The 24,207-nt window shown below is 46.6% G+C and overlaps 1 pseudogene; it reads right to left on the bottom strand.

The window, feature by feature from the left end:
- Positions 1–250: 250 nt before the first annotated feature.
- On the bottom strand, positions 251–14,029 carry LOC117444822 (uncharacterized; annotated as a pseudogene).
- Positions 14,030–24,207: the final 10,178 nt, after the last annotated feature.

The following is a 24,207-nucleotide window of genomic DNA, read 5'->3' on the forward strand; positions in this document are numbered from 1 at the left end:
TTTTTTCTCAGATTTTGTTTTCAAAATGTTACTTTTTTTGTTTTGTTTTTCCAGAATGTGGCTTTTCTTTTTAAATCATTTTGTGACATTCTCACTGACTTCTGCTTTCAGACGTAGTTAATTATGAAGTTATTACCCTATCCGATAATAATCCAATGCAGAGGCAACTATGTAATATAACACATTATTTTATATATATTCAATATTTATATATGTCTTTTTTTATATAGTCTTAAAGTTACAACCGGCCCTTTGAGTGCAACCATAATGCTGACGTGGCCCGCGATGAAATTGAGTTTGACACCCCTGCCTTAGAGGGCAGTCAAACCCTCCGACACCGCCCGGCCCCTCAGGCTGGCGGCCCCCTCTCTGCTACCATCACCGGGGAGGTGACAGACTACTTCTTTACCGTCACCATCTGCAGCTCGGACGTGTTCACCGTGTGTCGGGCCCAGCATGGCGTTTGACTCCTTGAAAGCGCTTACCTGAAATAGTCGAGCAGAAGACGAAAGCAATGAACATTTTAATTCAGGGTAAGACACACAAGCTTTACGATCTTATTTTAAAAGCAAAAAACAAACATTTTTTCCGAAGTATAAACGAAAACAAGTCCATGCTCTGGATTTTAACCGGACTGTTCTTTCAGCTGCAATACTTCTATTCACATCTATCGCGCTCTGTTTCATTGCACTGTTTTTAGTTTGTGATATTACTATATGTTTCCTCGTATGTCCGTTATATAATACGCTGCACTGTTGGAGCAGCTCGGGCCTAAGATGCTCGTTACCATAACGCCACTGGAGCTGCTGCACATGATGATATCACCCTTGCATCTTGAATGATTGCATTGAGTCTGAATGGCGACATCTGCTGGGCTACTCTTGGTATTGCACAAAGGAAATGTACAAATATAAGCAGGGCCGTTTCTAGCTTTTTGGGGGCCCTATGCAAGATGCTGTTTGGGGGCCCTAGTTTTTACAGTTTTGTATCTACAATGGGGGGGGGGGGGGTTCTGAAGCCTTTAAGATGATCTGTGGAGACGCATCAACCTGTTACACTTTAATAGGAAAACAGGCTAATTTCACAAAAACCAAGCAATTGAAAATTACAAAAAATGATATTAAATAGATAAACAATAAGGCTCCTCTACATCAAGACATGCAAGAGATGCAGCATTTTCTCAACAATGTTTCATTTGAATTTCATTTCTCATCTTCCTCAGATGTCACTCATTGGCTGACAGCCCAACGATGATGTGGACTTTATTACCCCACAAACCCCAGCTTTGCTATCAGTGCAGTTCAGTCGTGTTTATATCCTACATTGATGTGTAAGCATGCTCCAGCGAACACAGGAGGGGGCTCGCTGTCTGCAAATAAAGACGGCTCATTTTAAATCTCCCCAAATATATTGAGGCTGAACCTGAACTTTGAATTCTCTGCTCCCATTATAACCTTGGCGATCTTGTTAAAGTTGTGAATGCAGAATTATAAATACGATGTAACTGGTTTGCAGTTAATGAATGATCCCTTAATGTGGCCAAAGCTAATGACATGTTATTCAGTACAGAGTCTGAGAGCAGAAACGACTGCATTACGGATCTGCAATACAGAGATAGAGAGAGTTGGTGCATGTACATTTTTAGGACTGCTTGTTGACGAAAAACTCAATTGGAAGCAGCATATAAATTATGTACAGAATAAACTGTCAAAAACAAAAGGTATTTTGTATCATACTAAGAACATTCTTGAAGAAAAGATACTCTTTATAACAGTCTATTTCTCCCTTAGAAACTACTGCTCCGAAATATGAGGAAACACGTACTCAACAAATCTACACAAAAGAACAACATTACGAATAGTCTGTGGTGTTGGTAAATATGAACACACAACTCAATCTATTGAGATGTGTTGAGATAGTGCAGCTTAAACAGTACTGATTATTTTCCATAAGAAAATGCATACTAACATCAAAAGCAGTTCCAAACCACAGCGTGAACATTCGGATGTAAACACTTGAAAATAAGTGTTCACAATGTTTATATGCAATTATGCATATATTATTATTATTATTATCATTATTATTAATTTGCCAAGTACATGTGTACTATGTATATATTTATATATAGTATTTTAATTTCCAAAAAAAGATAGTTGAAACTGCTATTGACATGTGCAGAAAATGACCCTATAACTAGTTTTCGTATATATATATATATGCATTTATTGTTTTCCTGCCCTAACTTTTATTTAATTTGTTCTCCTGTTTTCTTCATTTCTATACGTTTTTGACGCAATAATGCCGCTGTATTAGGATGATGCACGGGAGGGCTACTTTCCATAAGCGATGCTTCAGCCCTCCCACTTCTACTCATTTTGTTTATCTTTCTGTGGATGAATTAAACTTTTTTAGTTTTTTGGATGAAAAAAAAAATACTTTCAGCTTGGGGGCCCCCTAGTGGTACACAGCGGCCACTCAGGTAACGGCACTGAAACAACCAACACTTTCAGAGGCTTTCAAAAGGAAAGAGAAACGGCCCCAGAACAGTGAAAAGGCCAAACAATAACAGCCAGATAGCTGAATTCATCGCGTTGGATGACCAGCCGTTATCTGTTACCTTTTTTCTCTTAATGCATTGCATAAAGATCGGATCGGGAAAAATCGGTATCGGCAGATTGTCAAAATCAAATGATCGGAATCGGATCGGGAGCAAAAAAAGGTGATCGGGACATCCCTAATTATATTATTGCCTCTGCATTGGATAGTATTCTGCCCTTGCGTATGCATCGCACTGCATAGCTTAACAGATAGCTAACAAAGACGCAGAAGACAGTTGTTGAGTTGACCATTTACTGAGGCTTGAAATTGTAAAAGTGCAAGAATAAACAGAAGAATACAACACAAGTTACACAATTTAAATAATACACGTGCAACATAATGCAAATAGAGTGCAGTATAATCAACAGCCTATGCTAAGAAGGAGCTATGTCCGTTAGCTTAGCAGCTAGTTAGCTTAGCAGCTAGTTAGCTTAGCTTATCTTAAACATTGAAACCACACAATCAATTAAACCACATTTTTGAAACACATAACTTGGCACACAGGTAAGTTTGTACTTACAGACAGATCTACTCCAAGGATTAAAACAAAATGATCTGTGGCATAGAACTGAGCTACGATGTGCTCTGCATGGCATTGCTGTGTAAACTAAAACACAAGGAGAGTCGCGCTATTTGGTGCCTTAAAGCTACAGTACCGACTTGTGCCACTAGGGGGTGCCAATACCCTATGGTGTCAGAACAGATAGGGTTATACCTTCATAATTAACTACGTCTGAAAGCAGAAGTCGAGGGCAAGTCTCTTCAGTGCGCATGTCAAGGCTTTCCCCACTGTATCGTTAGTTTAATAGGTTTATTTTCCCGCTACTCCCCCCCCCCTACCCGACTTGTAAAGCGACCTTGGGTTTCCTGAAAGGCGCTATACAAATATGATATATTATTATTTATGTCACAAAATGAGATGCATTGTGGGACATATAGTTTATGGGCAAGATGCTTCTGTAAAATAAGATAAGCTGGACCTTTATGAATCCCTGTGGGGACATCCGGTAGTTTAACAGCAACAGGGTGAGATTGAAAAACAGGACAGCACAGATTCACACAGAATACAATTAAGGATACAAATAAGAAATAACTATAAAATAAGAAATTAATTAAAATGAACATATATAGATATACCGTAAAGTAGCATGTAACCGTATAATATTATATTCTTTGCAAGCTCTTGCGGGCCACATGAAATGAAGTCGCGGGCTGGATTTGGCCCCCGGGCCTTGAGTTTGACACCCCTCCTCTCAGCTCTTCATATTAAAACCTAAGACTCATCAAACATGGGAAAGAACTGAAGCTAAGAACTGAAGCTGAAAAGCAGAGTTCACAGTGAAGCATAGAGACGGCTCTCACACAGCCTGGATACACACTGGATCTCCACCTGGATGTGACCAATCAGAGAGCCTCCCATTGGATACTCACTGCAGTGATGTGTCTCAGTTATTTAACCCTAGCTGATGTGGTGAGCAGCTTCTCATTTCTCCACCGGGTCTGAAGACACATCCTGTGGTCGTGGAAAGGATCGGTTTCAGAAGCGTCAAACGATCGGCCTGCATCAAGCAAAGAACCCCACTAAGCCGCTGAAACCACTAAAGGTGACGGGTGACGGGGCAACAGGGATCCAGATCGACCCTGTTCCAGAGCGACGGGGCATCAGGGATCCAGATCGACCCTGTTCCAGAGCGACGGGGCATCAGGGATCCAGATCGACCCTGTTCCAGAGCGACGGGGCATCAGGGATCCAGATCGACCCTGTTCCAGAGCGACGGGGCATCAGGGATCCAGATCGACCCTGTTCCAGAGCGACGGGGGCATCAGGGTGAGAAGAGGGGCATCAGGGTGAGAAGAGGGGCGGAGGGAGTGATGCGCCATCATGCCCGCCGTGCTTCACCAGAAGCTCACAGCTCCTGCAGGAAGTCCGCAGGCTGAAACAGGAAGCAGACGTTAGGCAGCCGTTCAGGTGAAATCCACCAGCAGCCCACTAGGAGTGGAGCGCACCAGATGGGCGTAAAAAAGTAGGGCTTAACTCTAACGTCGGGCTGAGCTACGTCCGACGTAGTGATTCGAATTTACACCGAGTGCACCAAACTAGTCTCGGGCGCAGCTGCGCCTGGTCTTAAGATGGCGTCCACGTGAATACACGCAAAACAGTAATTGTTGCCAAGCAACGCCATTTTACAAACTCAGAGGACCGCAGAGAAGAGGGAAGTCCCACACCCACAGCGTCAGCGATGACTCGAGGGGAATCCCAAATGGCCGCACCCCGAAAGAGAAAGAGGGATTTGTCAGAGCTCCAGCGGGAACTGACGGAGAAAGAAGTCGGTGCTGGAGGGCCAATGGAACTTGTCTTATCGCCCGACATGCAGTTGTGCGATGAACATTAATCATGTCTCCCACAGTATTTTGAAAGGCCCCGTTCGCGTAGAATCTGAGCGCAATCAGCACCTGCAAGGTTGGGGAGAGCGCAGCGTTTCGGTCTGATCCGTGCTGGAGTTGAGAGGAGATCTCCTCCTCCTTCTAAATCAAAATGGCTTGTCTGCCGAAACGAAACCTCTCTCTCAGTTCACTGAATAGATGTCCAGTGGGTTTGTTCGATCACGGACGACTCTCTCTCTTCTTAATTCCCTTGCATTGTTAAACATGTAAACAAGACGCTCTGCCATCGTTATTATCCTTCTCGCCTGTTTTACGTTACTATGGATACTAGTCTCTCTTTCCGATTTACGCCTGCTCCATACTTGGCGTAAAAGTTACACCCTGGGCGCAACGCATACAGGGCTTGAGTCTAAGTGGTGCACTAGTCATGACTTTAGTTTGGTCTTAACCTTCGGTTCTACGACGGACGTAGAGTTACGCCCAGTTTACGCCCAGCTGGTGCACTCCACTCCTGGGGCCCCTGGGCACTGAGCGCTCATGGGCCCCCCCCCAACCCACGTACCAATAAGTAACACCACGCCTACCCAATCCCACCAACATGACCAATATTTAGAATGTTCAGTCAATCTGTCAAATCGCACCTAAAAGCCGGGTCCGATGAACTCGAACCGTCACCCTGCTCTGTGACGTCCTCGTCAGGCTCGTCTTCCTCGTCTTCCTCCTCTTCTACCCGCTGCTGCGTTAGCATGCTAGGTTCAAGGCTAACATTGCTCGCTAGCTCAACAACATCCTCCGTGACCGCCGCCACTGTTCCTTGTGGTTGTTGCTGGCCTATTTCGTCACTTTTTGCTTTTTTGAAAAAGCAATTTATTGTTGGCAAATGTTTTATTGCAGCCGCCACTCTCTCTTCTTTGTCTTTCTCTTCGCAGCCCCCCCGCTGGGCGTTTGGCTACCAGCACCATCCATGATTTCTGCTCACGTGACAAAATGTGACATGAGTGAGGGTGGGGCTGTGAGTCGGCTATACACCGCCGCCGCGTAGTAATACATTTGAGCGCATACATAGTGAGACCTACAGTACAGAGACGGTTTAGAAAATATATTAATTTGACCCTATAGAAAAGCTGTGTTATTTATAGCGAAGAGTGAGTGCCATTTAAAACAATCTATGATGAGTGAGGTTGTGCCCGAAAAAAAAAAAAATAATAATAATTAATACATTTTTTTTTTTTTTTTTTTAAATCTTGTCACTGAGGGCCCTCTTTGCTCAAGGGCCCCTGGGCACTTGCCCAGGTTTCCCATATGGTTAATCCGGCCTTGGGTGTGCTGGATCCTCCCTCCAGTCCTTTACTGTCGAACACAAGCAGATTAATGCTGCCTCTAACAACTGTTTTCATCATCGACCCTTTTCTTCATTCATGTTCAACACATCAGAGAAGTGCATCCCGGTTCCTCCGAGTGCAACGAGGTGCTTTCAGAAGTCCACAGATATTCACTTTGATGTAAACAGAGGGAGGAAGCAGCTCTTCAGACTAGAGAGACACTCTGCATGTATCTTTCATTATGGATCCGTGGACTGACTGATGTTTATTACATTGATTTAGAAATGGACTCGATACATTCGCAGCTGTAGATCGGACACCTTGTTCACATTGTGGTCAGTCTGGTGGAGCTGCTGTGTGTTTCAGGAACCAGCAGATGGCGCTGCAGACTGGAGACTCAGTGTAGCCTGATGCAGGCTGAACGAGGGAGAAGTGGAACGGGCTCTGTCCGTCAGCGCGCGGACAGTGTTAGTGTTTTAGGGGAAGTGGTTCATTTATTTCATTACGTGTGTTCAAAGAAGTGCAAAAGAGGAACTGATGACATCGTTTTCAGCACGGCCACGTTCCCGTTTCTCTGCAACTTGCCTCTCTCATGAGGATGTATCCCAACCCAGTCTCACGGCATTTCCTGTTCACAACACGTATTTTAATCTATTGATTCGTATTCACCAACACGATTTGCCCCTTTCTATCGTGTTGCACAGCACGATTTTAAAAGTAATATATTTCTCCTGCCTGCAGCACGTCTTTTTCTCCGGTCGGGTCGAGGAAGACCGGAAGCTGTGTGGTTCATAAAAACATGTTCTTACTCAATATCAAGCCACAGTTATTGCTTTTATTTTAAATCGTATAATTTCGGACTTTTGTTGCTGTGAGGAAAATAAATGGGGCTCAGAGCCTCAGGATACTGAAATCTGTATATTTTTAAATATTTTTTCCTTCTAATTTGTTATTCTTTTCAAAATAACACTCTGTTATTTACTCACCAATAACACACAATTATCCTTGCTTTTATTTATTGGTTTAATTCCATAATCTCGGGCTTTTTTGGCGTCCGTCAGGAACTGAATTTCAAAATAAAAATAACCGGAAACAGACGTAGGCCTGTAAGGGACATTTCGAGCATCATTGCGATTGTCAACATTTCTGAGTTTAGGATGGCCGAAGACACTACACTACCCAGAATCCCCAGCTATCGGTTAGGACTACAGTCCCCGTAAGGTTACGCAGAGCGTCAAACAGCTGTGTGAAATGGAACGAAACCACGCCAGACTATCCAAAACTGGAATCGAACGCCCCCCAGAACTACACATGCTGGCTATTGTGTTTCGCAAAATGTTCTATGGGACGTCTCAACTGAACGTTTTCGTTTTTCCCACAATTAGAAGTTGCCATTATTAAACACATTGGTGTTATCACATGTAAAACATAATTAATAAATGGGTGAAAATCGCTTGTGTCCATAATGCGCAGCATTAATATATACCCACATGACCGCTCATTGCTACTCTGTAATTCTACTCCACGACAATTCAGAGGTTAACCTGGTATGTTTACTCCACTGCATTTATTTGAGTTACTTTGCAGATTCTGATTAATGATGTGAAATATAAACAACCCTTAAATCAGACTTTAGTTACACCTGAGTGAAATGCAGGTAAGGTGATTGTGAAGTGCCAACAATCAGGAGAGATGTTTGATAGTTGGTGCTTGAGAAGACTACACATGTATCTGCAATTGACATGAATGGAAACGAGTAATAAAGTATATTCATTACTCGTTATTCTCTACTAATAGTTCATTAAAGACTGTATATTATGGCTATTTTCACATCCCTTTCAAGATTTTCAAAGGTTTATTGACATATCATACACAACTACGGTGTAGTTATGCAATGAATGAAAAACTTGGGTCACAGGTTCCTCAACAGTGCATTACAAGACATCTATCAATATGTGTGTACCTCCACCATTAAACTGTCATATTCTGCACATTTCTTATTCTATCTACATAAGAGTATAATTAATGTGTATAATATCAGTTAAAATAAGTGCTTCAACATAGTTAACATTGCAGGAAAGCAATATATTAGACGTTAATTACTTTGTCAGGCTTAATATTTAATATTTAATGTTTAAATAAAGGTTAATCCGTTTTTCTGTTTTGCACCTCCTCCTATTAATATCTGTGTACATCCTGCACTAAACTGTTTTATTGTAGAGATCACTTATAGTATCTTCTTGATTTTTTATATTCTATATTTCTATATTTATACTTTCCCCCTATGAAAGTATGTACTCTTAATTCAGTTCAGTCAAGATCTGAGTACTTCTACTTTTACTCAAGTACAAGATCTGAGTACTTCTACTTGTACTCAAGTACAAGATCTGAGTACTTCTACTTGTACTCAAGTACAAGATCTGAGTACTTCTACTTTTACTCAAGAACAAGATCTGAGTACTTCTACTCTAACTGAAGATGTGAGTACTCTTACTGAAGATGTGAGTACTTGTGAGTACTCCTCCCTCTGGTCTTCAGGAGCTAACTACCAACAGGAAGTGATGATGGCAGCGCTCACAGAGACTCCGTGGAGACGTTACATATTACATGAATAAAAGAAGATGACCTCACCGGCTCAGGAGCCTCCAGCTTCTTCCAAGCCCACATCCTGTGAAGACAGATTATCAACAGCTTGTAACGATGACACCGAATGGAGTGATGGGGATGCAAGACAGTGGTGTGTGCGTGCGTGTGTGTGTGTGTGCGTGCGTGTGTGTGTGCGTGTGTGTTGTGCGTGCGTGCGTGTGTGTGTGTTGTGTGTGCGTGCGTGTGTGCGTGTGCGTGTGTGTGTGTGCGTGTGTGTGTGCGCGCGTGTGTGTGTGTGTGTGTGTGCGTGTGTGTGCGTGCGTGTTTGTGTGTGCGTGTGTGCGTGTGTGTGTGCGCGTGCGTGTGTGTTTGTGTGCGCGTGTGTGTGTGTTTGTGTGTGCGTGTGTGTGTGCGCGTGTGTGTGCATGTGCGTGTGTGTTTGTGTGCATGTGCGTGCGCGTGTGCATGCGTGCGTGTGTGCGTGTGTGTGCGTGTGTGTGTGTGTGTGCGTGCGTGTGTGCGTGCGTGTGTGTTTGTGTGTGCGTGCGTGTGTGTGTGTATGTGTGCGTGCGTGCGTGTGTGCGTGTGTGCGTGGGTGTGTGTGTGCGTGTGTGTGCGTGTGTGTGTGCGTGTGTGTGCGTGTGTGTGTGCGTGCGTGTGTGCGTGCGTGTGTGTTTGTGTGTGCGTGCGTGTGTGTGTGTATGTGTGCGTGCGTGCGTGTGTGCGTGTGTGCGTGGGTGTGTGTGCGTGTGTGTGCGTGTGTGTGTGCGTGTGTGTGCGTGCGTGTTTGTGTGTGCGTGCGTGTGTATGTGCGCGTGTGTGTGCATGTGCATGTGCGCGTGTGTGCGCGTGTGTGCGTGTGTGTGTGCGCGTGTGTGCGTGTGTGTGTGTGTGCATGTGTGTTTGTGTGCATGTGCGTGCGTGTGTGCGTGCGCGTGTGTGTGTGTGCGTGTGTGTGTGTGTGCGTGTGTGTGCGTGCGTGTTTGTGTGTGCGTGTGTGCGTGTGTGTGCGTGTGTGCGTGTGTGTGCGTGTGTGTTTGTGTGTTTGTGTGTGCGTGTGTGCGTGTGTGTGCGTGTGTGCGTGTGTGTGCTTGTGTGTTTGTGTGTTTGTGTGTGCGTGTGTGCGCGCGTGTGCGTGTGTGTTTGTGTGCATGTGCGTGCGTGTGTGCGTGCGTGTGTGTGTGTGCGCGCGTGTGCGTGTGTGCGTGTGTGTGTGTGTGTGCGTGTGTGTGTGTGCGTGCGTGTGTGCGTGCTTTTGTGTGTGTGCGTGCGTGTGTGTGTGCGTGTGTGTGCGTGTGTGTGCGTGTGTGTGTGCGTGTGTGTGCGTGCGTGTGTGTTTGTGTGTGCGTGTGTGTGCGCGTATGTGTGTGCATGTGCGTGTGTGTGCGTGTGTGTGTGTGTGCGCGTGTGTGTGCATGTGCGTGTGTGTTTGTGTGCGCGCGTGTGTGTGTGTGCGTGCATGTGTGCGTGCATGTGTGTGCGTGTGTGCGTGCGTGTGTGTGTGTGTGTGTGTGTGTGCATGTGTGCGTGCATGTGTGTGCGTGTGTGTGTGTGCATGTGCATGCGTGCGTGTGTGCGTGCGTGTGTGCGTGCGTGTGTGCACACGTGTGTGTGTGCGCGCGTGTGTGCGTGCGTGCGTGTGTGCGTGTGTGTGCGTGCGTGTGTGCGCGCGTGTGTGTGTGCGCGTGCGTGTGTGTGTGTGTGCTCAGCGACCTTCTGATGAGGATGGCTGCCACTGTGAGGATGAGCACGGTGTGCAGAGTGAAGAGCACCAGGCGAACCAGCAGCAGGGGGTCCAGAGGTCCTGGAAACAGAGAGTCAACAACTACACCTCCCAGCATGCTTTTCAACAATCACTGAGCTGTCTCTCCTGTGCCATCTTTCAATCAATCCTTTAAGATTCTTTATTTGAACATGTTGTACAAGTTCAGTCAAATAAATGTCATTCAGTATCACTAGCAGCTGAGAATTATGGGTATTGTAGTATTTATACCCGTTTTACAAACGGACAGAACATTTTTTTTCTGTGTTGGACCCTGAAGGCCTCATCTCCCTCGTAAGCTAAAGGAGGCTAATGTTGGGCTATAAAGGAACTACAGCACGGTCACATGACTTCACGTCACCACCGCTAAGCTAAAGGAGGCTAATGTTGGGCTATAAAGGAACTACAGCACGGTCACATGACTTCACGTCACCACCGCTAAGCTAAAGGAGGCTAATGTTGGGCTATAAAGGAACTACAGCACGGTCACATGACTTCACGTCACCACCGCTAAGCTAAAGGAGGCTAATGTTGGGCTATAAAGGAACTACAGCACGGTCACATGACTTCACCACCGCTAAGCTAAAGGAGGCTAATGTTGGGCTATAAAGGAACTACAGCACGGTCACATGACTTCACGTCACCACCGCTAAGCTAAAGGAGGCTAATGTTGGGCTATAAAGGAACTACAGCACGGTCACATGACTTCACGTCACCACCGCTAAGCTAAAGGCGGCTAACTTTGGGCTATAAAGGAACTACAGCTCCGTCACATGACTTCACGTCACCACCGCTAAGCTAAAGGAGGCTAATGTCGGGCTATAAAGGAACTACAGCACGGTCACATGACTTCACGTCACCACCGCTAAGCTAAAGGAGGCTAATGTCGGGCTATAAAGGAACTACAGCACGGTCACATGACTTCACGTCACCACCGCTAAGCTAAAGGAGGCTAATGTTGGGCTATAAAGGAACTACAGCACGGTCACATGACTTCACGTCACCACCGCTAAGCTAAAGGAGGCTAATGTTGGGCTATAAAGGAACTACAGCACGGTCACATGACTTCACATCACCACCGCTAAGCTAAAGGAGGCTAATGTTGGGCTATAAAGGAACTACAGCACGGTCACATGACTTCACGTCACCACCGCTAAGCTAAAGGTGGCTAATGTTGGGCTATAAAGGAACTACAGCACGGTCACATGACTTCACGTCACCACCGCTAAGCTAAAGGAGGCTAATGTTGGGCTATAAAGGAACTACAGCACGGTCACATGACTTCACGTCACCACCGCTAAGCTAAAGGTGGCTAATGTTGGGCTATAAAGGAACTACAGCACGGTCACATGACTTCACGTCACCTCCGCTAAGCTAAAGGCGGCTAATGTTGGGCCATAAAGGAACTACAGCACGGTCACAAGACTTCACGTCACCACCGCTAAGCTAAAGGTGGCTAATGTTGGACGTGATTACGTTTCGTCGTCTCATTTAAACACTTGTTAGCAACCGCCTTTTTTAAAAGTCATCAGTGGGGTACTTACTGACGTATTTTATCTGGTAGAACAAACCGTTAAAATCTCACGGACCTTAAATCTTATTATATTTGAGAATACATAATTATTTTTCTCAAATAAACTGATGAACCAAACCTCCGTCTGCAGCCTCCACATGCAGGCTGTACGGCAGAGACTCTGTCCGGGGGTCGTTCTTCAAAGCACAGGTGTAGTTCCCAGAATCCTTTGCAGTCAGAGCGCCGAGCCTGACGGCGGGGCCGGACTGAGGGAGGGCGTGGCCGTCTCTGGACCAGGCGACCTCCAGCTGGTGGAAAGTGCAGCGTGCAGAGCAGAGCAGAGAGGCGGCTCCGTCCGGCTCACTGGAGTTCTGGATCTGCATGGGATCCCCGTCTAGAGGACAGAAAGAGGTTCCGTTGACTTGCAGCCTCTCGACTTCAGGTGGCGCTTTATTACTCCTGACTTTCCTTGTAATCACAATTACACGATCACTACATCGGCATTATTACAGGGACTGAAGTGAAACGATTTAATCAAATCAAGGCAAGGAAAGAATGCCCCAGAATATCTCCACCATGAAGGAAAGAGTCTGAGTCCGTGAGCCCTGTCTGTGAAGGCTAACGTCGTAGCTGCTGCACGAACACTCAAAAGGACGTCCTCTAAACTCGGCCTAACTAGATGTCATTGTTTACATGTGACGTGTTCCCCGTGTGTTTCCCCTGTAGCTCCTCCCCCTTCCCCTGACGCTGGTTTTAAAGCGTGCTATGAAGGAAATGTATTATTATCATTAGGAGGCGTCTGCCGCGGGGACCGCTGTGGTTCTGCCGCTCAGCCCAAGACGTGTGTTCACTTGTTGACTTGAAACAACTCCAGTGGATTTGATTCCTGTCTTCTGTGTTGTGTCTGGGTCAATGGTGGATTCGTGTGTTAGCCCCAGGGCCACCTCAGGGTGGGGCGTAGCAGGTCATCAGCCTACAGGTCAGACTATATCAGCACGAACAGGAACACTTGGTTGGAAGACACCAACAATAAAATAATACATATATACAAAATACGCATTTAGTTAATTCACGCTGTCTGCGTCGCTGCTGTTACCCGGTCAGCATTATGGATGTGGATGCTCATTAATAATAAGTGTTACCATAGCAACACGATGCTCTTACCACTGACTGTGACTCTCACTCCTCTTTGGCCAGTAAAAGCCGCTCTGCGGTCGTTAGCTTCCACTCTGAAGCGAAGAGTTGCCTCGTCTCTCGGCTGTAGAGCTGAGATCTGGAGGGAGCAGCTTCCCCGCTTGTCTCCCAGGTATCTGTAGCGAGGGTCGTTCCTCTCTGAGTCGCTCTCTGAGTCGCTGTCGTACACAGACGGAGTTACGCCATGACAATGTTAAATGGTTCCGGCACCAGATGACTCTCCGGACCTCTATCAGAACTTCTCCATCTTCGTCCTTCACAGACTTCAGTGCTGAGAAGGTGCAGGGGAGGGTGACCGTGGACCCTTTCACGCCACAGACCGGACCTGGATAGTTCACACGTTGACCCAAAGCACCTGGAGACGCAACAAGGAAAACATACTTCAGTTTCTACAATCTCTCCGAGTGTGAAGAGAGATGTGTGCTCTGCTCCCATGGCAACGGGACGACAGCACCGGAGAGACAGACGTGTTTGGACCGAGAGCCGCTCGGACTGTCGGACCCCCCCCCCCCCTGCATGACAGAGATCAGTCTAGCCGTACAGACACCCTGACAGCAGCCTACCTGCCAGCAGGACCATGGAGCCCAGGAGGATGTGTCCGTCCCTTCCTGCCATCCTTCGTTTCTCTGGGACTCTCTCCGACCGGTCCGGTTTTACTGAAATATGTTTCAGTAAAACTTCTTGGGCCACTTCCTGACTTCCTGCTCTCGCCCTCTTTCCGAGAACTGTCCCCTTACCCCATCAGTGAACACATCGACAGCGCGGCGGGCACTTCCCCAAAACACACGACCACAGTGGTTTGATAATACAAGGGTTGGTCCTCACTGACAGTTCCCCCAAAACACGCCAAGCTGCAAGGATGCAGACTAGTCACCTTACGGCGACATTCGCCGTTTTTAATCCAAAATAGGTTGTTTGGGGTATGGGGGGGGGGGCGAGCACATTTTATATATTAGCTGTGTGCTCGAGTCCTCCTGTCTGCTGCTCCGCGATGAGGGTCTAGCTTCAGCAGCTACATTACCTACTGTTACGGTGTGTGAAGCAGGTAGGACCCAAATGCAGATTAACGTACAAATAATTCCTTTATTCCAAGGCTATGCTGACAAATACAGAACAGAACACTCACCGAGGACAAGCCAAATCACAAGACGAACCGACACTGAACACTGGGAGACAGGGGCATTTAAACACAGGGTAACTAGACACAGGTGGGAACAATCAGGGGCGGGGCTGACACTGATGAGCACAGGAGACACACAAGGAGTGACAGGTGAACACAATCAGGACATTAGACACACCAGGGAAACTAACGACATAGAACCCAAACCAAGACATAGAAAACGTGACATAACACAATAATCGTAACACCTACGGTGCGTTCGTTAACAGTAACTGTGCGGAGTCACTGTGGCACAGACTGGAGCGCTGGTAGAACAGCTCAGGTGGTGAACAGCTCAGCTGGTGAACAGCTGGTGGAACAGCTCAGCTGGTGAACAGCTGGTGGAACAGCTCAGGTGGTGAACAGCTGGTGGAACAGCTCAGGTGGTGAACAGCTGTTGGAACAGCTCAGGTGGTGAACAGCTGGTGGAACAGCTCAGCTGGTGAACAGCTGGTGGAACAGCTCAGGTGGTGAACAGCTCAGGTGGGGAACAGCTGGTGGAACAGCTCAGCTGGTGAACAGCTGGTGGAACAGCTCAGCTGGTGAACAGCTCAGGTGGTGAACAGCTGGTGGAACAGCTCAGGTGGTGAACAGCTGTTGGAACAGCTCAGGTGGTGAACAGCTCAGGTGGTGAACAGCTGGTGGAACAGCTCAGCTGGTGAACAGCTGGTGGAACAGCTCAGGTGGTGAACAGCTGTTGGAACAGCTCAGGTGGTGAACAGCTCAGGTGGGGAACAGCTGGTGGAACAGCTCAGCTGGTGAACCAACACATCCTCACTCCCAGGTCGGCCTATGTTGACGTTATGTCAAGTCCCCTGCCGGCTTTTTCCAACGCAAGGGGGGGGGCCTTAGCGTCCATTTTCAACGCAAGGGGGGGGGCCTTAGCGTCCATTTTCAATGCAAGGGGGGGGGGCCTTAGCGTCCATTTTCAGCTTTCCGGGATGTCCATGTGCTTCTATGGACGCTCATGGAAGCATGGCATTCGTTTGTGTCGACTGCCCTTAAAGGCAATGTGAGCGTCCATTCTCATTGGATAGCGGAGAATTGTACACCCGGATGTAAGTATTCCCCTTACTGTCGATTGATGTCACAGTGATATCTGCACTACTCATCGACTAAAAAACACCAGATTATCCTTGTTAATTACACAACATTGATTGGTTTAAATTGTGTGCAATGCTTTTGTATTTTTCCCCTTCGATTCGGAGAAACAAATCTTTTTTCGGAGTAAAGGATGGCAGAAGACACTACACTACCCAGAATCCCCAGCTATCATTTCTCCCTGCAGAAAAAGAAAACATGGCCGAACTTCGTTTTATTCTCGGTGGAAAATGCCTATTTTAAAGTTAGTTTGGCATTAAAATGCGTTTTGATGTCATTTGATGCGAGAAATATGAGTTGTTATTTCAGATTATGTGTGCAGTGGATGTACATGATCTTTAGTTTGCTAGTTATTACGAAGATTACTTCAGGAAATTGCGTCCAACGTTTTCATTGTTACCAAGGTGGTTGCTAGGGACGCTGCTATCGATATTATTTCTGTTATGTTGTGTAACTGTTTAATGGTGTTATCTTTATTGCTACCCCCTTCCCCGTCAATGTATAGTGTTGGTCCACAGCGCAAACATATTAGTTTAACAAAATCCGCATCTAAAGATACGTTATTTCCCCCTCTGCAATTCCAGTCTCACATCTCACAGCACATCGTCATTAACAAATACCGGAAACAGACCGAAAACATTTAAAGAAAAGAAAATAATACCTTATTCCGAGTGTGCTTGCTTTTCTCTTTGAAAGTCATCACATAACGGCATTGTAATACACGGTTCGGCTGCATTAAATATTACATATCTGCCGTAGTTCTGTATTTATAGAGCCCTGACGAGAAGACAAACATGAGGAACTGAAAACGTGACGTGGATCATAAATATATCAGCCATTAAACAACATCTTACATTTATTTTCACACAATACGTCTCCTTGCAGTATCAACACTAATTCGGCTCACTTTTATATTTGATCCAATTGGTAGATAGGCTGTATTTACACCATAAAGGTGCACAGCTGATATAAAGAGACACCTGGTGGTTAAAGCATGTTATTGAATTTAATTATTTTTGTTATTAGATATTAATAGGATCCCTATAAAGTATATTCATTACTCGTTATTCTCTACTAATAGTTAATTAAAGACTGTATATAATGACTATTTTGCACATCCCGTTCAAGATTTCATGATGTTCTAAGGTTTATTGACATATCATATAGGCCTACACAACTGTGGTGTAGTTCTGCACTGAATGAAAAACTTGGGTTGCAGGTTCCTCAATAGTGCATTACAAGACATCTATCAATATGTGTGCATACCTCCAGCAATGTTAACTATGTTGAAGCACTTATTTTAACTGATATTATACATAATGTATTATACTCTTATAGATGTATGTAGATATTTCATCTCCGGCCTTGTCAGGTATTGAACAATCAATACATAAAGAACACAGAATTGTTGAATATAAAACACAGAATTTGTGTGATTATACTAAATGATTTTCAAATAAACACCACTGCATATTTAACTGTTACACATGCTGATGTAACGCAAATGTTCCAACTTGGGATCAATAAAGTATATCTTATCTTAAGCTGATCGATGGCTACTGCCATATTTGCAAAATGTGCCTCTGAACCTTGACAAGTGCATGTTTCAGGCTCATCAATTAATGTAATGTAATGTTATCACAGGGGTCACACACATAAGACCAGCTGTTAAATAAAGCTCTTCTGACCTTAGCTGGCGTGTGGGTATATATATATTAATACTGCCCATAATGGGCACAAGCAATTTTCACCCATTTATTAATTATATGTTTTAAATGTGAGTGTTTCCTGTCCCCTAAACCTCCAGGGATGTACACAGTTTAATACTGGCAACTTCTTATTATGGGAAATACGAAAACGTCTTTTAAAACTACAACTCCCAGTAGAGACGTGCCATAGAGAACATGTTGCGAAACAGAATAGCCAGCATGTGTAGTTCTGGGGACGGGGTGGGGGAGGGGGGACGCGGTGGACCCGTTCAAATCCAGTTTTGAACAGTCTGCCGTGGTTCCATCCCATTTCAAGTGCTGTTCGAGGCTCGGTAACCCTCGGAGCACACTCTCCAATCACAGAGCTTGAGGACTATCACGGGGTTTGTCAAACAGAGCACATGGTGTAGTCCAAACGATAGCTGGGGATTCTGGGTAGTGTAGTGTCTTCATTGCCTTTAAGGGCAGTTGACACAAACGAATGCCGTGCTTCCATGAGCGTCCATAGGAGCACATGGACATCCCGGAAAGCTGAAAATGGACGCTAAGGCCCCCCCCCTTGCGTTGAAAATGGACGCTAAGGCCCCCCCCCTTGCGTTGAAAATGGACGCTAAGGCCCCCCCCCTTGCGTTGAAAATGGACGCTAAGGCCCCCCCCCTTGCGTTGAAAATGGACGCTAAGGGCCCCCCCCCTTGCGTTGAAAATGGACGCTAAGGGCCCCCCCCTTGCGTTGAAAATGGACGCTAAGGCCCCCCCCCCTTGCGTTGGAAAAAGCCGGCAGGGGACTTGACATAACGTCAACATAGGCCGACCTGGGAGTGAGGATGTGTTGGGTGAACAGCTGGTAGAACAGCTCAGGTGGTGGAACAGCTCAGGTGGTGAACAGCTGTTGGAACAGCTCAGGTGGGGAACAGCTGTTGGAACAGCTCAGGTGGTGAACAGCTCAGGTGGTGAACAGCTGGTGGAACAGCGTAGGTGGTGAACAGCTGGTGGAACAGCTCAGGTGGTGAACAGCTGTTGGAACAGCTCAGGTGGTGAACAGCTGGTGGAACAGCTCAGGTGGTGAACAGCTGGTGGAACAGCTCAGGTGGTGAACAGCTGGTGGAACAGCTCAGGTGGTGAACAGCTGGTGGAACAGCTCAGGTGGTGAACAGCTGGTGGAACAGCTCAGGTGGTGAACAGCTGGTGGAACAGCTCAGGTGGTGAACAGCTGGTGGAACAGCTCAGGTGGTGAACAGCTCAGGTGGTGAACAGCTGGTAGAACAGCGTAGGTGGTGAACAGCTGGTGGAACAGCTCAGGTGGTGAACAGCTGTTGGAACAGCTCAGGTGGTGAACAGCTGGTGGAACAGCTCAGGTGGTGAACAGCTCAGGTGGTGAACAGCTGGTGGAACAGCGTAGGTGGTGAACAGCTGTTGGAACAGCTCAGGTGGTGAACAGCTCAGGTGGTGAACAGCTGTTGGAACAGCTCAGGTGGTGAACAGCTCAGGTGGTGAACAGCTGGTGGAACAGCTCAGGTGGGGAACAGCTGGTGGAACAGCTCAGGTGGTGAACAGCTGGTGGAACAGCTCAGGTGGTGAACAGCTGGTAGAACAGCTCAGGTGGTGAACAGCTCAGGTGGTGAACAGCTGGTGGAACAGCGTAGGTGGTGAACAGCTGTTGGAACAGCTCAGGTGGTGAACAGCTCAGGTGGTGAACAGCTGTTGGAACAGCTCAGGTGGTGAACAGCTCAGGTGGTGAACAGCTGGTGGAACAGCTCAGGTGGGGAACAGCTGGTGGAACAGCTCAGGTGGTGAACAGCTGGTGGAACAGCTCAGGTGGTGAACAGCTGGTGAAACAGCTCAGGTGGTGAACAGCTCAGGTGGTGAACAGCTGGTGGAACAGCTCAGGTGGTGAACAGCTGTTGGAACAGCTCAGGTGGTGAACAGCTGGTGGAACAGCTCAGGTGGTGAACAGCTCAGGTGGTGAACAGCTGGTAGAACAGCTCAGGTGGTGGAACAGCTGGTGGAACAGCTCAGGTGGTGAACAGCTGGTGGAACAGCTCAGGTGGTGAACAGCTGGTGGAACAGCTCAGTTGGTGAACAGCTGGTGGAAAAGCTCAGGTGGTGAACAGCTGGTAGAACAGCTCAGGTGGTGAACAGCTGTTGGAACAGCTCAGGTGGTGAACAGCTGGTGGAACAGCTCAGTTGGTGAACAGCTGGTGGAACAGCTCAGGTGGTGAACAGCTGGTAGAACAGCTCAGGTGGTGAACAGCTCAGGTGGTGAACAGCTGGTGGAACAGCTCAGTTGGTGAACAGCTGGTGGAAAAGCTCAGTTGGTGAACAGCTGGTGGAAAAGCTCAGGTGGTGAACAGCTGGTAGAAGCTCAGGTGGTAGAACAGCTCAGGTGGGGAACAGCTCAGGTGGGGAACAGCTCAGGTGGTAGAACAGCTCAGGTGGGGAACAGCTCAGGTGGTGAACAGCTCAGGTGGGGAACAGCTGTTGGAACAGCTCAGGTGGTGAACAGCTGGTAGAACAGCTCAGCTGTTGGAACAGCTGGTAGAACAGCTCAGGTGTTCAGAGCAGAGCTCCCTGTCGGAGCAGCAGGGCGTGGTGTGCAGGGAAAAGCCGTGGCGAGCCGTGACTTTTATACCTAGGCCCTCTGACCCCCCCCCCCCCCCCCCCCCTTCCCTCGAAAACAAAAAGAAGCAAAACGGGGTGCAAAACGCATCGATGACAGCGACCCTCCACCACACAGAACAACACCATGTATCTAAACACCAATCAGGACAGGGCTCCCACAGCCTACCTCTGATGACCAATCACTGAGACACAAAGTCCCTCCTCGCGTCCTTCGGATGAAGCACGTGAGGGCGGGTCGTGCAGCTGATGCTCTGCCTCTCCAGTTCATCATTGGAACTCAATCTTGAAAATGATTCGGTTAATAATTTTGCAAACGATGTCCTCACTATCACCGAGGTGAGCCATCACGGACGGACTTATGCTAATCAGCTACTTCCGCCTATCCTGACCCGTTGTTAGAACTCGTGCATCGACCTCACAGCGGGCGGAGCTTGTCACGGAAATAAAGCCCGCCCATTTAGAGGGAAGATATGATTGGTCAATTGTACTGTCATTTGACATTACTCTCTCGTTCAGTTACTATAGCGACCCTCCGTGAATCTACAGCTGGACCACCAATCACCTCCTCTCTTCACCTCACAGAGACCAGCTTCTTTCATTTAGTTACAGATCTTGTTCTTGAGTAAAAGTAGAAGTACTCAGATCTTGTTCTTGAGTAAAAGTAGAAGTACTCAGATCTAGTTCTTGAGTAAAAGTAGAAGTACTCAGATCTTGTTCTTGGGTAAAAGTAGAAGTACTCAGATCTTGTTCTTGAGTAAAAGTAGAAGTACTCAGATCTAGTTCTTGAGTAAAAGTAGAAGTACTCAGATCTTGTTCTTGAGTAAAAGTAGAAGTACTCAGATCTAGTTCTTGAGTAAAAGTAGAAGTACTCAGATCTTGTACTTGAGTAAAAGTAGAAGTACTCAGGTCTTGTACTTGAGTAAAAGTAGAAGTACTCAGATCTTGTTCTTGAGTAAAAGTAGAAGTACTCAGATCTTGTACTTGAGTAAAAATAGAAGTACTCAGATCTTGTTCTTGAGTAAAAGTAGAAGTACTCAGATCTTGTTCTTGAGTAAAAGTAGAAGTACTCAGATCTAGTTCTTGAGTAAAAGTAGAAGTACTCAGGTCTTGTACTTGAGTAAAAGTAGAAGTACTCAGTGAAGAATTTATCGCCGGCCACTAGAGGGCAGCGTCACTGCTGTCGCTGTCCGGATATGCCGTGCTCTGACCCGGGAGTGCCGAGCGGCCATTTTAGTTCAAACATTGTTCATTCACTCGGCCTCGAGTTGAGACGTTCATCCACTCATTCATGTAAGACTGTTTCCACTATTGTTTGGTGTGTCTTTACTCTGTGGCGTTGAATATATGTGTACTGGTCATGACATGCATGGATGTAGTACTTTGTCATATTATCTTGCTGCATTGCTGTTTCAGGGTGTCGTCATCCTTGTCATTAAACTACCGAAACTGACATTGAGGAGTGTGTTTCTTCACTCAGATCTTGTACTATAGTCAAAGTACAAGTACTCAGATCTTGTACTTGAGTAAAAGTATGTTTGCAGTTTGTTATTCTCGCATCCAGGAGAGAAGCTATAAAGGTAAGGAGACCAATGGAGTCTCTGAGAAGGTTCAAATGGGTACTTTAATTAATAAAAGGCGCGGTAATGTTGCAAGCAGGATATTGTTCAGTGAGGAGAGAAAGGCTGCTGCTTCCTCTCCCTGTGCTGGCCGTGCAGAAGAGAGACCACAAGCCTTGGTCCTTCCCGCGTGCTGGCTGCTCGCTCCTCCTCTCTGGGGGCTGTGGTGACGTAGGGGACTTCCCCCTCGTTCCTCTGTGCAGGGCCGGCCCTGACCAATTTGCCGCCCTAGGCAAGATTTTAGCTGGCGCCCCCCCCAAATGCAGACACTCACTATGATTTGCGCGTGCACGGTTGTGGCATGACCACCAACACAGAAAGATATTGACACAAGATGTGTGCAACTGTATTTAGTTTCCTATCCACGTGAACATGATTTAAGTGGGGGGGGGACCTCACCTCCTCTAGGGGGGTCCGGGGGCATGCACCCATGGGAAGACTTTTTTTTTTAATATTGAAGTTACAAGCATCAATCTGGTGCACTTTGAGAGCAACATTAGGAGATCTATGGAAACATCTCTCAGCACCAGATGAAACAGAACTGGAAGCAGATTTTCTTTTTCTTTATGGATATTTTACAAATCACTCCCCTTTCAAACTGTATTCTTGTTTATTAATAACAACTTTTTTGTACTGTCAGTATTTTATACCTGTTTTTCACCTGTTCTCTTATTTTTTTATAACTATAATGATCATATAGAGGTGTGTCTTTACCTCACTGAGCTGAGGTTATCAGAGCCTCTCAGTCGTTCAGGAGAGAGCTCTCTAAAGCTCTCCCCCCACGGCCGCTTACAATGTAAATCCCAATGTCAATAAAAGCACCGAAAAGCACACAGAAGCTGTGTACGTTTTTTGGGAGTTTTGATTTATTTTAAATGAATACAAATACAAAATTAAAACCTATAATTGCACACTAAAACCATTATTTCAAAAAAAGAACAATTTCACATAAACCTCTGGTTTTTACTGGGACTGGGGCAGTTCAAATTGATTTTTTGGGGGGGGGGGGTGTGCCAGAGTTTATGGGCGCTGTACGCAATATATGCGTAGTTCTGTTAGTATAAGATAATAAGATGTACTTTGTTGATCCAAAATCGGGAAATTGTGTTTACATTTTAAAAAATTGTTTAAATGAAAACAATTTTTTTTTTTTCTAACTTTTTTTTTTCTTTTTTCGGCGCCCCCTATGGGTTGATGCGCCCTTAGCATTCGCCTATACTGCCTATGCCGAGGGCCGGCCCTGCCTCTGTGTCCCATATCGCGTTAAACAGAGGATTTCAAAATGTTACATTCATTGCTTACTTCCACATGCCTTTTCTCCTCCTTATCTCTTTCATAACTTTATATGTAATACATGTTAACGGCGTCAATAGCCACTTTAATGATACTAATGGACGGCAGTCCCGGATGTCGTCATGAAGGATTTTTAGAATAAAAGCTTGGTATTGAGAACTTCCGTTTTTTTTCCAGAATAAAATAGCATTTAAACTGACGGTATGTTTAAGGTACTTTATGCTATCAAAACATTGATTTTAATTTCTAACAAGTAGAAGTACTCAGATATTGAGTAAAAGTAGAAGTACTCAGATCTTGTACTTGAGTAAAAGTAGAAGTACATAATAGTTGTATCATGCCAAAAAGCTGCGGTGTCGTTTATTGCACCTCAAACATTAAAACAGATCTAGAGTTCAGTGTTTCTGAACTCCTCTCAGAACAAAGGACAGTAACAGAAGAGTTCTATTTCGTATTTTCGCCCTCTAAGGCTATCGCTATTGGGTAATCCCCCTGCGCTCCCGGCGAATAACATCGCGCGGCTCTCCAACTCGGTGGGGACACTGGTAGAGCGGTCCACCATCGAGGCAGAGGAAATCAGCAAGGCGGCCAGCACGGCGCTCATTCTGTGTGCGTCCGTCGCTGTCTCCCAGGCGAGGATTTCCGCGTGGGAGACACAGATCCAGCGCCACCTCGGGCTGAAGTCGGCGTCTGTTACGGTGCTACTGGACCCTCCAATCAGCCTGGACGGGCTGCTCGGACCCCAGTTCCACGCCATGGCGGAGTCCATGAAGACGGCCGCGGAACAGGCGGACGACATTCGCTGAGCTGCCATGGCGGTTAATAGCCTCGTACACACGGTCATAATAACCCATGAGCGCCGTTTTAACGCCTCATGTGGACAGCACTGCGCACACCACTCATCCCCTGAGCGTGTTCACGCTCATGATGACAGCCGGAGTGAGACGCAGCGTGTGGAGGCTTCCTCGCAGCCCTTTCGCCTCACGGGCAGTGGCGTGGCTCGTCACCCAACACATCCTCACTCCCAGGTCGGCCTATGTTGACGTTATGTCAAGTCCCCTGTGTCGGCTTTTTCCAACACAAGGGGGGGGGGGGGCTTAGCGTCCATTTCCAACGCAAGGGGGGGGGCCTTAGCGTCCAATTTTCAATGCAAGGGGGGGGCCTTAGCGTCCATTTTCAACGCAAGGGGGGGGGCCTTAGCGTCCAATTTTCAATGCAAGGGGGGGGGCCTTAGCGTCCAATTTTCAATGCAAGGGGGGGGGCCTTAGCGTCCATTTTCAACGCAAGGGGGGGGCCTTAGCGTCCATTTTCAACGCAAGGGGGGGGGCCTTAGCGTCCAATTTTCAATGC

Source organism: Pseudochaenichthys georgianus, unplaced genomic scaffold, assembly GCF_902827115.2.
Source record: "Pseudochaenichthys georgianus unplaced genomic scaffold, fPseGeo1.2 scaffold_937_arrow_ctg1, whole genome shotgun sequence".
Taxonomy (NCBI): Eukaryota; Metazoa; Chordata; class Actinopteri; order Perciformes; family Channichthyidae; genus Pseudochaenichthys; species Pseudochaenichthys georgianus.